This window comes from Cervus elaphus, chromosome 27, assembly GCF_910594005.1.
Source record: "Cervus elaphus chromosome 27, mCerEla1.1, whole genome shotgun sequence".
In the NCBI taxonomy this organism is placed as follows: Eukaryota; Metazoa; Chordata; class Mammalia; order Artiodactyla; family Cervidae; genus Cervus; species Cervus elaphus.
Window position 1 is genome coordinate 12,804,186 of NC_057841.1, and position 13,972 is coordinate 12,818,157.

The window sequence follows — 13,972 nt, forward strand, 5'->3', positions numbered from 1 at the left end:
TCTAAGGAGGTGAAGATTGAGGTTCAAGCAGATACTGATTCTGTCTCAAACCTGCTCAGGGATTTCTATCAAATAACAGAATGGCAATTTCTAAGTCCCATTAATTCAGGCATTCTGAAAAAATATTTTAAAGGATATTTGTTCAGATTAATTCTGCTTAAGGACTTCTTTTCGCATATTAAATCTTGGAATCCAAAGATTAGAAAGAGGTCTTCACAGGATGCTGTAGCGTGGAGAACAATTAAGGAATTAAAGAGTTTTATTCTATTTTAATTACCTTCATACCGAAAGTTTACATATTAAATAATTGCTTGGAAGGGGTTGCGAAAACTCAGGTAACAGAATTCCTGACCCAAGTTGATGCCAATCAAGGAAGAACATATAAAATGCACCAGAGTAAGTACTTCTTAGAGAAGAGTTATATAGTTGCATCTTCATATTTACAACTGAAGATGAGTAAATGTCAACCAAGTTTAGGATGGAAAAGCACCACTAAGGAGGCAAAATCCCTTATGTCTTCCAATATTCAGGTGCTTTGAGGATGTTAGGAGAGTGATTAAGGTGCAGCCACACAAGAGTCCAGGTGCAACACGGCATATGGCACATTCCCTGCCTAGCTGTGCGTTTCAGTGCTCTTGTCAGCTAAAATCACCAGTTCATTTTTATTGCCACTTACCAATGTGCAGATATGGATTCATTGTTGAAGTAAACTCTCAATAGTATAATGAATCCTTTATTATTTATACTGATTGTCATCCTAAAATTACCTTAAGGGATATGAGTATAAAGAGATTTTTACAAATTAAAAAAAATCTTTAAAAGTAATCATGTTGACTAGTATTTATCGAAATTTTTCTTAGTAGTTATTTTAATTTCCTTAGATTTATATGCTTACTTAATTTTCACAAGTGTCATTATTTTCCTGTATTTGCAGAAGTAAAAATCAAAGTAAGTAATTTGCCCATGATTATGTTTAACAAGTGGAAGAATAGGGATTCAATTTCAGATATTCTTAATTATAAAGACTGTGTACATTCTACTGTACCATTCTCAATTTAAATGTTACAGATATTTTAATAACATAACTTCTATGAAAACGAAATACAAGGTACATCAATTTTGTACTATTTCTGGTAGTCAAAATAAGAAGTAGGTTGAAGATGAAGTACTCTTGGAGGTGGGTTTTAAGATATCAATAAATTATTTGATATTTTTCCCTTCAAGAGATGGAGTTTAATCTCTGTCCTGAAGTATGGATGGTACTTAGAGACTTACTATTCTTTAAGTAGAAATATCAGAAAGGACAGCATGCTATTTCTGAGATTAGATTATAAGTAGATGTTGGCTTCCACCTTGATATGTGCTCAGTAGCTCAGTCCTGTCTGACTCTTTGTGATTCCTTGGACTGTAGCCCACCAGGGCCCTCTGTCCATGGAACTTTCCAGGCGAGAACACTGGAATGGGTTGCCATTTCCTTCTCCAGGTGATCCTCCCGACCCAGGGTTCAAATCCACATCTCCTGCATCTCCTGGATTGATAGGCAGTTTCTTTACCACTGTGCCTCCTGGGAAGGTCATCTGGAGAACATTGTCTCCATTCTCGTTCTCCCTCTTGAGTCAGAATGCAGGGGAGCCCACACAATCTGCAGGAGAGATGCCTGTGGCAAGGAATGCCAGCTCTGGGTTACAGCCTCACAACTGAGCTTGGAAGCTGAAGTTCATGAGCAGAACTCTGAGTCTGGAGACAGTAGCTCACACCTGCAGTTTGATTCCAACCTCATGGGACAGCCTGAGTCACAGCTACTCAGGTAATCTCCACCTGGAATCCTCGGTCTCATAAACTGAGTGAACTAGTGAATGCTTGATCTCTGTAAAATCTTAAATTTTGATGCATTTTGACAAAATAAGTTTCACTTTACAGAAACAATTATTTTAATTTCTTAGCTTTTTCATTTGGTGTTTACTTCCATTTCCCCCCAATAATTTGCTTATAATGATGTTTTAATTTAATCTCTCACTTTCAGTATCATCATGAAAAAATAGGCATGTGAGTGCATGTCCACACACACACACACTTCATTTTATTTACTCTGCATTTGATTCTCTGAATTTATGGGTGTGGACAGGCAGAATTCTTGTATGTTTTTTCTTACATCAATATGTACATGGATACATATGCACGCAGGAGTTTGGGGGGGGGACTGAATATATTCTCTTTTCTCTCATTTAACTCTTTAATAAGAGGACAGTGAGAAGTAAATGCTTCTAAATCTGTCAGTAGAGGAAAATTAAAAATCGACATTATAGAAAGTATTACCACTTACAGAACACAAGCTCTACAGACATTACCTATGACCTGCAGTGTGTTTTGGAATACACAGCCCTGGATTTGATTTAAATGAACAGATATCAAACTCCCTTACCACATGTCACCCAGTAAGATTCCAAAAATCATCTTCTCTAAGGACAGGAGATAAAGACAATGTCATGATGCTACTTCATCTGTACAGTCCATCAAATGAACTTGCTTTTGAGGAATAAGAGAAAACTAATGTGCACATATTTTTACTATGTACCTGTAGACTTTCAGTATAGGTGTACCTTTTCATGTATATTTTTTGTAGTACATGACTCAGTTTAAATGTTCATGGAGATTACAAATACTATCGTCTTTTATTTGTCATCATTTGGTAACATAGAAGGCTCAGATGCTACCCAAAAAAAGGAGAAAGGACTTCCAAGGATAGCATCTGTCTCATTGGCAAAGCCTGCCCTTCGTGCGATTGTAGCCTTGGAATTGCCGTGGAATTACCATTGGGTTTGGCTCTTCTGAGATTACAACCTGGTGGATCTCTCTCTCTCTCTCTCTTTAAAGAAACCACTGACTTCTTCCAGGTCATGTTCGTATTCTGACAAGTGAAATTGTGTTTTGAAAAAGGTAAGCAGGCCTTCTTTATATTCTTGTGCATCTCACCATGATGTCAAGCCCTTTATCTGATAGACAATAACTAGAAGAGGACAGACCATGGTTGCCATATTCTTAACATAGAAATGTGCTGTGTGGGCTGGGTGCCACTCACCCTCCCACCTGGCTTGGCTTCTTTTCCAGCTCACATGCTTCCTTTCTTAATTAGAATTCAAATACGCCGACAGTTTTCCTAGCTGTGAGATTGTCTCTTTTTCTCTCCTTAGTGTGGACATCTGCATGTTATTTTATTATAAATTAAATCTTGGATCTCTTACTAAAATTGGGTCTTTCTGACAAGAAAAATGCATGCCTGTCTGCAAATATCATCTCATTATTTCAGGTCGCTTACCTAATTACATATTCCTATGTGTATCTATTGAAAACTGAGGATATTTTTTCCTAATGACTAAATTGAATCAGAGGAAATATCTTCATATTCACCTTAGCTTACCTAAATGGAAATTTCATAAACTTGGAATGACTTAGATGTTAAGATAGAAAGACAGCATAACCTGTAACATCAGATTTCTTGAGTCCTTTAATTTATTGCATATAGAATTAAAAGAGAAATGAAGACTAATGGTTAAAAATGAACATACTGATGAGGTAAAATTTACAAGCACATAAGAGCTTGTAAATTTTACCTCATCAGTATATAGTAAAAACATTAAAGGAATGGTGGCACAATAGAACATCTGAAGTCTGGTTTAATCAAGGAACAATAATGAAAGGAACTCACATTACTCCAAACTAAATAACTAAATAATGTAGCTGAATGGTTTGGTTAGAACAAAAGACACTCTTTTTTCCCCTCTAAAGGCAATTTCATAACAACACAGAGATACCAAGATGGTAAGTGACATATCAATTTTCATGTGGATCTGCAGATCATAGATTCTTTTTGATGAGTTCTGAGTTATTAAGTACTTCAATATTGGGTTACATGTCTTCTGAAAGTCAGAGTATGTACCCTTCCACTAAAATAACCCTCAAGAAAAGTGATCCTGAAACCTAGCGGAAATTCACAAGCTTAAGAACAAAGTACCACCTTTGCAAAGTCCACTTATGCTCCACTTTAAAATGCAGCTCCAACAGAGAATGCATTGTCTTGATCTATTTTGAGAAGAGGTGTCTTTAATATTAACTGCCACCTCACGAGTCTTGGGGCAGAAAGAAGTGGAGAGGAAGCTGGACACATTTTTCAGAGCCAGTTTTAAGCAGCACAGATCTATCAGGTACAGTTCAGTCCTTTAGCAGATGAAGGTATTAAATCCAATCAGATTTCTGTCAATGCCTTCCCTGATGTGCAAACAGCAGCTTTCAAACATTATCTCCACAGTCATGAGAACCTAACAAAACTGCCCCTGATGGAAGCTTTCAGTCCTAAAGAGCAACTGATTAATATAGCTTAAAAGAAAGGCAACTAAGGATAGCCCTGCTGACATGCTAGCCATCAATAACTATTTGAAGTAGTTATATTCAGTATGCTAGTATCTAGCATACTGAAACCTCCTTGTTTCTACTAAGAGAAAAACATAAACTGTTGTATTTGTTAGGCATGGAAACGAGGCATGAAACTGGTCTGTTTTGTTGGTTCTCTGAGAAGACACTTGGACCATTCTGAGACTTCACAGAAATTATGTACCTGAGGGGTACTCCTGTGTTATTAAACTGATAAAATAACAAGGGCAAGTTATTTTTTTTAAAGGCAGGTTACCCTCCTCATTCTCTATTTCAATTCAGTCTGTCTCAACTGGCTGGCTGGATGTCTGGTCTAATGAAACTTGCTTTTCATTAAGCGGCTGGTGACAGCTTGAGAGTCACTGTGCTGTGATGCAGCAAACGACCCGCTTTTAAATGGGTTAATGATCAAACGGTAATGGGACAACTCATTGAAAACAAGCCAACTTCTATTTGTAGTATTGACCACATGATGGTCAATTGCCTTCTTCCCACCTTTTAAAATAGAATGCTTCTTTTAACACACAGTTCCAAAATGCATGCTTTCCAGGTTCTTGTCCACCCCATCTCTGTTTGAAATACTAACTCCTCTGGGTTATTAAACCAACCCCCTCATGCCCTTTACTCTCACATAGGTGCACCTTGCTGGATCCTGTTCACTGCCATGCTAACCACATCACTCCCTTCGCAGAAATTTTTCTAATGGATTCCTCTCCACCTTTGCACATCTCTTTCCTTCTTCTATCTTCGCCTCTTGGCATACACAAGGAGAAGGACCACATTTTGACCCACAGGCTGCTTGCTATCCTGTCATTTGGATCCAGACATTGGATGCACATCTAAAAGTCTTGAGGAGGAGCTCATGTCACTTCGATATGACCAGTGTGGATGGCTCTAACTGAGGACGTAGTTCCCATTTGCATTCACAAAGTAAACATACGAAGGAAGTTTTCTTTTCCCAACTTGTCATATTTTATAGTTCCAAACATGGTACGACTTCCTTTCCCAACCCACTTTCCCATCATTTTGCTTACAGAGTATTTTGTGGAGCAAGAGACCTGGTGTGAGAGGGAATTCACCAGGTTGGAGCGGCAGTGAGGTAGGCTCAGACAGTCAGCTATATGGAGGTCGGGGGAGCCTTTTTTAGAGCAAGTGAACAAAAAGAGCATCCTTCTATCATGCCTTTCTAGAACAATATTTGAAAACTCTATTACATAAATTTTCCTCACCAAGAGAGCTTTTTGTGCTCTCCTGTGCTAAGAAAATCAATATTATCAGTGACTCCATTCCTTTGGCTGCCCAAAATATGGCAATCTGACTCATATAGAGTTACTTTCATCAAGAGATAGGAAAGTGAAACCAGTGTACATCCTTTCCTTTCATTACATGCTCCATGATACAAAGTGACTTAATATCTGAATTCTTTCTTAGCTTTAAAAAAAATGCACACATGACTTCCAAATCCTAGCTGTTTTTCAATTCTCATTCTGTACAGAAAATTTCCTTCCCAGATTTTGATTATGTACATAATGGAATCTATAACCAAGATTGGTTATAGTATGTTAGTAGATTCAAGTCTTTTTTTTTTCTTGATAAATTATTTACTTCCTTGATTTGGGGTTAAGAATAAACAGAGTGACCTATGCATTCTTGGTTGTAAATATCAGATCCTTATTTTTGGATACTGTAAGCAGAGATGAAATTTATGAAGCATATCAGAATCTCACAGAAGCACCATAAAGCTGACAAGCTATTCTAAGAAAGTAGGGGAGAGAAAAACAAAAACAAGGGAAACTTGGCTACAGAAACCACATTCAACTCATGCTCTAGGAAGCATCTAAGGACACTGATGCTGGCATGTGGCCCCAGGGGCACTACCCGTGAACACATGTGACTGGCAGGGTGAAGGTTATATGGGCCCAGCCTGGCCACCAGGATGTAGAGACGAGTTAAGGTCCATAACAGGAGGTGGGAAACCCTTCCACCAATAGTCTGCCTGAAGTCAAATACCCACATATAGGAAAATAATTTACATTATGGGAGGCGAGCAAAATAAATCACAATCCATGAACACATACTAACCAGTGGAAACCCTCAGGGCCTTTCCTTTCCACCAAATAGTCACACCAGTTACATGCTGGATAACTCTTCAATGTGCGCCAAGTTAAGAGAGGACTGGTCATCATCTCTGACTCCTTGTGATTCCCTAGGTCCTGCCATCCAATGCGTGTTTGAAAACATTTGCCGAATCAATTTGTTCATCTTCAAAAAACTCTGATCCTAAAATAACCCATTATAAGGCATCCTTATTATAATAGGCAGAATAGTGTCTTACCCTCTACCCCCAAATCGCCTACCTTCTAACCTCCATGATAAGTGACTGTTTCACCTTACCTGCCAAAGGGACTTTGTTGATGGGATCAATGTAAAAGAATTGATGGGGTGTACCCTGGATTATCTGGGTGGGTCAAATTGAATCAGGTGAATCCTTCAAAAGCAGAGATCTTTTCTCAGCTGTAGTCAAAAAGAGATATAATGAAGTGAGATCATATAGATGAAACATTACTGGCTTTGCAGATGAATAAGGAGAGCCACAAGCCAAGGAGTGTGAGCAGCCTCTAGAAGTTGGAAAAGATAAGAAAAAGGATTCTCCCTGGAACCTTCAGGAAGGAACACAGCCTTGCCAAATACCTTGATTTAGCCCAGTGAGACCCGTTGAACTTCTGACCTTCAGAACTGTGCTGAATATTTTTTTGAGATGCTAAGCTTGCGGTCATTTGTTACTGTGGTCATTTATTATGGCAGCAATAGAGAATAACATAATCTTTCTTCTATGGAGTAAATGTGGTGTGTCTTCTGTGTTACAGCCAGAGCAGGTGACTCTCAGGGAGAGTGAAGATTTACTTAGTAACAAATGAAATTCAGATAGAAGCAGCTAAAGTGATCTGCTTCTCTAGTAGTCTGAAACAAATTTGCAAGGGTTAAATAATAATATAAAATAGTAGATAAGGGTTTTTCTAGTAGTCATGTACAGATGTGAGAGTTGGACCATAAAGAAGACTGAGGGCTGAAGAATTGATGCTTTTGAACTGTGGTGCTGGAGAAGAATCTTGAGAGTCCCTTGACTGCAAGGAGATCCAACCAGTCCATCCTAAGGGAAATCAGTCCTGAATATTCTTTGGAAGGACTGATGCTGAAGCTAAACCTCCAATACTTTGGCCACCTGATGTGAAGAACTGACTCTTTGGAAAAGACCCTGATGCTGGGAAAGATTGAGGGCAGGAGGAGAAGGGGATGAGAGAGATGAGATGGTTGGATGGCATCACTTACTCAATGAACATGGGTTTGAGCAAACTCCGGGAGGCAGTGAAGGACAGAGGAGTCTGGCATGCAGCGGTCCACGGAGTTCCAAAGAGTCAGACACAACTTAGTGACTGAACACAAGAGACAATAACACTCTCATGCTGGATATTATTATTATGAAATTATCAGTTTTGAGGATTACACATCATTAGGAAGATTTTCAGAAAAACATATTTTTGAAGTTTCTCAGTAAAAATTCAGAATTCTTAAGGTTTAATGTAACTAATTACATTTTGTAATTAATGTACATACCTAGTGTAATTAAATATTGTAATTAATGCCATCAAATTTGGAAACTCAGCAGTGGCCACAGGACTGGAAAAGGTCAGTTTTCATTCCAATCTCACAGAAAGGCAATGCCAAAGAATGCTCAAACTACCGCACAATTGCACTCATCTCACACACTATCAAAGTAATGCTCAAAATTCTCCAAGCCAGGCTTCAACAGTATGTGAACCATGAACTTCCAGATGTTCAAGCTGGATTGAGAAAAGGCAGAGGAACCAGAGATCAATTTGCCAACATCCATTGGATCATCGAGAAAGCAAGAGAGTTCCAGAAAAACATCTACTTCTGCTTTATTGATTATGCCAAAGCCTTTGACTGTGTGGATCACAACAAACTGTGGGAAGTTCTGAAAGAGATGGGAATACCAAGACCACCTGACCTGCCTCTTGAGAAACCTGTATGCAGGTCAGGAAGCAACAGTTAGAACTGGACATGGAACAACAGACTGGTTCCAAATCGGGAAAGGAGTACGTCAAGGCTGTATATTGTCACCCTGCTTATTTAACTTATATGCAGAGTACATTATGAGAAATGCTGGGCTGGATGAAGCAAAAGCTGGAATCAAGATTGCCCAGAGAAATATCAATAACCTCAGATGTGCAGATGACACCATCCTTATGGCAGAAAGTGAAGAAGAGCTAAAGAGCCTCTTGATGAAAGTGAAAGAGGAGAGTGAAAAAGTCGGCTTAAAGCTCAGCATTCAGAAAACTAAGATCATGGCATCTGGTCCCATCACTTTGTGGCAAATAGATGGGGAAACAGTGGAAACAGTGACAGACTTTATTTTGGCGGGCTCCAAAATCATTGCAGATGGTGACTGCAGTCATGAAATTAAAAGATGCTTGCTCCTTGGAAGAAAAGTTATGACCAACCTAGACAGCATATTAAAAAGCAGAGACATTACTTTGCCAACAAAGGTCCATCTAGTCAAAGCTATGGTTTTTTCAGTAGTCACGTATGGATGTGAGAGTTGGACTATAAAGAAAGCTGAGCGCTGAAGACTTGATGCTTTTGAACTGTGGTGTTGGAGAAGGCTATTGAGAGTCTCTTGGACTGCAAGGAGATCCAATCAGTCCATCCTAAAGGAAATCAGCCCTGAATATTCATTGGAAGGACTGATGCTGAAGCTGAAACTCCAATACTTTGGACACCTGATGCTAAGACCCTGATGCTGGGAAAGATTGAAGGCAGGAGAAGTGGATGACAGAGGGTGAGATGTTTGGATGGCATCACTGACTCAATGGACATGAGTTTGAGTAAACTCCGGGAGTTGGCAGTGGACAGGGAGGCCTGGTGTGCTGCAGTCCATGTGGTTGCAAAGAGTCACAAACGACTGAGCAACTGAACTGAACTGAACTGAATGTAAATGTTAACACCAAGTTAAGGGAATTGCTATTATGCAGAGTGTGCTATTGGTTTTACTTGAAAACAAAATATGCAGACAAAAGACAATTGTAATTCAAGCTAAAATTTCAGTATTCCAGTTATGTAATCATATAGAATTATATCATCCCTTACGTAAAAATTTTCAGGCATGTAAAATTGAGGGGTGATCTCTACCTCAGGGTGCATGCTGCATTACAGGCTACACACCCTACAGTACAGGCTTTTAGAGTCAGAAGTTATTATCTAGAAGCTAAACAAAGAAATATTAGTGCATACCACATTTAATGAATCCTAGAGCTGGTAGGTTGGAGAAAGAAATGGCAGCCCACTCCAGGATTCTTGCCTGGACAATCACATGGACAGAGGAGCCTAGCAAGCTACAGTCAATGGGGTCACAAAAAGAGTCAGATATGACTTGGTGATTAAAAAGCAACAAGGGCTGGTAGGAAGCATAATGACAATTTGTCTCCAGTACTTACCCATGGTAAAATTATATTATATTTGGTAAATTCACTGTTCAAAGACTAAAATACAGACAATTATTCCTTCCTGTCAGTCAGTCCCTGATAATGTGAAATGTTGTGAATGTGTTCAATGTAATATCCTACACAGTGGCATTGTTAACACTTGAGTTTATGTATTCCCCTTCTGTTTTAATGTAGTTTTATAAATTTGTAGTAATACCCTCATTTCTCAAACTCAGGGAAAATACATAGGAAAAGAATACTTATACTGAAATTGCGGACTTTTTCTTGTCAAAGGAAGATTAACGGGTGAAATATTGACAGGTCAACTTCATTCTTAATATAAACAACATTTTAAAAAATCAAATTCCACTTAGCAAAACCTCGATTCATTATAACTGAGAATAAATCCATAGAAATTTAGTGAAATATACCAAAAGAGTATTACATACATGTTTTTCCCACATAACAACTATACAGTTTGATGTTGTGAACCTACATTCATATAATTGGAATAAATAATATTTTTGAAGTCATAGAGGTTTACATACTGCAACTATGGCTTTTTTCCTGTGTACCTGTGACTTAATTATACCATTAGTTTGATTGTTTTTACAGTTAGTTGATTTAATAAGAATTTTGAAAACAATTTTATGTATAAATCCGGGAGACCAATTCTATATTCCTCTGAGAATCTGAATGCCAAGCACTTTATAGTGTCTTGTTTTAATAATCTATTTTTTTGGAAATAGGCTGTATATAGATAGATACAGAGCAGGCATCATGGTTGTACCGCTTAAAGAATTTTAACCACAAAATAACATCTGGATCAAGGAATGGAATATTTTCAGCACTATAGACCATCTCTCATACCTTCATTCTTTCTCCTCTCCAGAAGAGAATCCACTATCCTGATTTCTAACATCAGAGATGAATTTTGCAGATTTTTAATTTTTGTATATGTCACATCTGTGTCTTTCATCTCTGTCATCTTAACTGGATGCTTCTTGAGACATCATATTGTAGCAGTTTCTAGTTTCATTTTTATTGTTATTTTTCATTTTATGAATATAGCAAAATGTATTCGCCCTTTCTATTTTGCTGGGCATTGGCGGTGAGTTTTGTGCTTGTAGTCTCATTCACGTATGTCTGTTGGCACATATAATATGTATTTCTGTGCCCATATAGCCAGGAGTACAGTGCTGAGTCACAGGGTATATGTTAGTTCCGATTCAGTAAATATTGCAGATGGCTTCCTAAAATGGAAATAATAACGTCCATTTCAACAGCAAGGCATGTGATTTCTGGCTACCCCAAGCCCTAGTTGACACATACATTCTGTGTTTTGGCTGCATGGTGGTACTTTGTTATTGATTCACTTGATACTGAGTTTGAACATCTTTCATATGTTTATTTACAAGTCCTGGGCAAAGAGTGTTTAAGTCAAGCAAAATGGTGGGGTCATAGAAATTTGAAGGAGGTGTTTCAAGGGAGGCTGCATGTGTGTGTTGCATGGGGAAGAACAGATACAAGAATTTGTTAGGCAAAAATGACATTGAGGGGAAGAGAGGAGGACTTTAGATATGAGATGGTTCAGAGTAGTGATGGTTGTGGTTTAATCACTCATTTGAGTCCAAGTGATAACTGGCATGAAAAAACCTCACAAAATGTTGTTGCACAAGGGTCCAAGGTGTCTTGAGCATAAAATAAACAAGGCAATTAATGGGAGAAAAGATTATGAAAGAAGATTTGAGCTTCTTTCAAAGGGGTCGAATGTCCTTAGTAAAGAGATGAGGTTCTACTATTTAGAAAATAAATATGTAAATTTGATGTTGTTGTAAATAACACCGATTAGAAAAACAATCATAATAATTGAAACCTGATATAATTTCTGAGGAATAAAGAACATATTTTATGTTCCTCTTAATGTTAGATTTATTTTGCTTATTTTTGCTGCATGTAACATTTCTATCTTGTAAAAATCTGTGCGTGCCCATAAAGTAGACAGATTTAGATCCCATTAATGATTAATAATGTTTCAAAATTGAAATCCGTGATTCATTGTTTGTACAGAGTAAGCTCTAATATCATGAATGAATAATGGAAAATACTACACAAAGGAATTCATACTCATTCTATGAATAAAATGGTAGACAGCTTTTGGATAAGCCACACAAATTACTTCACCAAAGAAACCAGTGTGAACACAAAAACGAAAATTGAGTTTAAGGCTACTAGATGAAAATGTTAAAAAACAGTGGAATTTTCCATATAATGAATATTTAGATCAGTTCTGCTTTCAAAAACATTATCTTGCTTTAATTTGTCATAAATTTATAGAGTTAGAGCACCATGGATTCAGCTCTTACTAGCCATATATAAGTCTATGACCTTCAAAAAATTGCTTAAATCACATGAACCTCTCAGTCCTACTTGTAATATGGAAATATGACCATTTACAGAAAGGTTTGCATTTTTAAAGAAGAAATGACTGGCAGAAAACAACATTATCATGTTAGTTGATGGTTCATTTTTCTAATTATTCTTTTTCTCTGATTCTTCAGGCAACCTCCATTTCACTCTCAAGTACTTCAGGAATTCTTGTTTGAAAGGAAGACAAATATAGCTGTCCTGCTTTTATTCCACAAAGTCAGTGACAGACTAGATATGTTGAAATTTTAGGGCTTTCAGTAAAATCCCATAACTTAATAAATGTGCCGTGGAAATACTATAAAGTTAAAATATCTGTTGATACTTGCCCAAACTTACAGGACTCAAGAAAGTGCCCTGCGATCACTATGTTTTCTCATTTCCTTAAAATTCTTGACTAGTAGAGGAATAGTTGATCCATAGTTTTATACAGTGATAAAAAGAATTTATAGATTTTCATTTTAAATTGCCAGTTATGGGGTTCTGATTTTTTAAAAAAGATAGTGTGATGAAATGCTTCTCCTTTTTAAACCACTGGTTTTTATCAGCCTCAGGATAACATAGGGTTTAATTTTTTAAAACCAACTTAGTATGTAGTAAGTAAAAGTGATTTCTGGTGACATATGGCAGTGTTTATTATCTTCTCATTATCCAAACACATCGCTGGGCTTATTTCTTTTCAATTCTCTAACATACCGTCTCAGTGTTCTTTACCCAAACTTCTGAGTTTACTTCCTGGGAATTTGTCTTCTCACTTTATAGTGTCCTATGAAATCTCTTTTTCAGCCACAAGTCCATTTAGTATCTGCTCACTGATGACCCTGAAAAATGCCCACACTCTGCCCTTCCTCCTGAAACCCGGCTTTTACATCTCTCTTTGCACACCTGCATGTAGGTGAGGAGTCTCGGGTCCAACTGATCGTGCCCACAAGAGCATACCTCGGTGTCCTTGTGATCCAACCTAGAAACCAAAAGATGCCTTGACTTTCCATTTCCCCTCCCTGCCCATCCCCTTCGGCTCCATTTTCTGAATCACTGAATCTTGAGTACCTCCTAATCCATCTTTGACTCTCAGACCTTGCTGTAATTGCCCAAATGACACGATTCCTTATCAGCTTTTGCAACAGACTCTATTCATTATGTGTATTCACACTTGACACATCACCCACACATTCTTCTCTCAATAGCCTGAGTGATGGTCACTATGTGAACAATCTATTATCCACTCTCCTGTTTAAAATCTGTACGTTAACTTACTTTTAAATTATTTTGAAATACAGCTAATATATAAAAGTGCATGAAACATGAAATAAAGGTAAAGAGCTACAGTAAAATAAGCAGCTGTGTACTTACAACACCAGGGCTTCCCTGGTGGATCAATGGTAAGGAATCCACCTGCCAAGGGGACACTGGTTCGATCCCTGGTCCAGGAAGATCCTCTGGAGAAGGAGATGGCAGCCCACTCCAGTATTCTTGCCTGGGAAATCCGTGGACAGAGGAGCCTGATGGGTTATAGTTCATGGAGTCAAAAGAGTCGGTCATGACTTAGCAACTGAACAACACATACAACCAAGTCAAAGCTTAGGAGATTAAATACCGGTTCCAGTATCCAC